The following is a 2,193-nucleotide window of genomic DNA, read 5'->3' on the forward strand; positions in this document are numbered from 1 at the left end:
GGCTGCCTACTTTGCCCACCTTCACTCTTTTTGTGTCACATAGACTCTAGTTAATTCTTTCCTTTACAAGGACAGATAAGACTTTACCGGGGCATTCATGTTTGCCTTAAGCTAAGAATTTTTATGGCCAGCTTCTGCTTCTGGTATTAATGAGGGTTTATAAAAAAAATGGAGTTTATGCTGTCCCCTCACCTATTAATTCTAAGGAGGCAAATCATCTTTTTTGGGTTTTGGTGTTTTGTGGGTTTTTTGTTGTTTTTTGGGTTTGTTTGTTTTTTGTTTGTTTGTTTGTTTTACTTAGAGCCTTTATCAGAATTTCACATTCCTTGGGAGACATATAAATTGCAATTCTTGCCCTTTTGATGTTTACTACAGCAAATAACTTATTGCCTTTGATGCCATTCATTTTATTTTCATAAATAAAACATTCTTTCACTTATAGCTTATTTATTATTGAAGCCAAATCCTAAAACGAGAGTCAGGATTCAGCTATCATTCTTGCAGAATACTTAGGTATGATATGCTGTGAATATTAGAAGCCCTTGTTTTGTGTCACTTCTGTCTGCTTTTCAAATCCTTTGATGACTCATTCTTCTGTAAATAATGCTGCTTCCAGTTAAAATTCATGCTCTCAAGGGATAAGAGCAATAAATTCACTAGCTGAGTCTTTTTTGGATTTTGGAAATTTTTACTCTAATATTCAAGATAATTACTGATTCTTCCACAAGGAAATAAAATAATAGATGCCTACTTGAGATGACTAATGGAATAATAGATTGCCCTGCTATTAGTCCAAAAGCTGCTCGTTTCTAGTGATTCAGATCCACCAGTGGCTGAGAAAAGACATGAGGAACATTCTCTTCCATGTGATTTGCTGCCTTTGAAACCATGTGGAGGATTGCTATGAATCAGAACTCAATGTATGGAAATGACTGATTGCCAAAGCTAACTATTTGGTATTCCCTCTCTCATTTTCCTATCGTCAGGACTGATTCATAGCTCACTCTCCACCAGTTTTGTCAGAGGCCATAAAATGAATGAGATGACGTTCCCCATACTTGTCACTCACAGCCACTGATGAAAGTCTAAACTTCAGAGAGGTACCACCTTTGTGGTAAAAGCACAACTCTCTATACATGAGTACAAGTCTCAGTGACTCTATGAACAACGAATCTGAATTATCGTGTTCTATTCTGTGCCATTCTCATCATCTCTAACATTCTTGAGCCCACAACTATAGTCACTGTGTCAATCCTTCTCATTGAGAATTGAAGGTGTTCTTCCCTTTTGCTGACCCTCCAGCTTTGTGGGCATGATAACCTTTTCTAATTAATAACTTCTTTCAGCAGCATCTTTAAAATACGAGAGATGAAGCTTCATCAATTTGTCTAAGGAGCACTCTGATTGCACTTTTTCTAAAACATATCTGTTCGTTCTTTTGGAGAACCATAGGATATTAAGTATCCTTCTCCAACATCACAACTTAAAGGTATAGATTCTCCTGAAATTCATATTCCTTTTCCAATGGTCATGGCCTGAATTAGGTACACCTTAGTCTTTGAACTGACATCATTGCTCCTCAGTACTTTGGAGAGCTCCTTGACAACACATTTTCAAAATGCAACATATCTTTTGGATTTTGACTACTGGTGCCAAGGGTGTTAATTATGGATCCAAGCAAGATTAAATCACTGACAATTTCATTCTCATTTCCATCTAATATGCTACTACCTATTGACCCAATGTGAAGGATTTTTGTCATTTTGATGTTGACATGTAACCTGTATTGAAGGCTCAAGTCTTTCATCTTCTAAAACAAGCATTTCAAATGTTCCTCACTTTCAGTAAGCAAGGCTATATAATCTGAATAACGTGGATTGTGGATCATGCTTTATTAGTCCAACATATATTGTTGTTGCTTTATTATTTGCCTGCAATTCATAGCAATCCTATGTACAACAGCTCTAAAGTTTGCCCTGTCATGAGCCAGTCTGACTCCAACACACACACGTTACCCCAGCTACTTTGTTTATACATCTCATCTGGAATCTTCCTCTACTACACTGTAATTCCACCCTCCCGGTCATTATTTTCTTCTCCAACAACCCGTACCTCTGGCTACATATCCAAAGTAAGTGAAATGGAACTTCAAAATCCTATCCTCCAAGGAAAAACATGGTTTCACCCTCTTCC

Source organism: Elephantulus edwardii, unplaced genomic scaffold (genome assembly GCF_000299155.1).
Source record: "Elephantulus edwardii isolate Elephantulus edwardi_28Jun2011 unplaced genomic scaffold, EleEdw1.0 scaffold00158, whole genome shotgun sequence".
Classification (NCBI taxonomy): domain Eukaryota; kingdom Metazoa; phylum Chordata; class Mammalia; order Macroscelidea; family Macroscelididae; genus Elephantulus; species Elephantulus edwardii.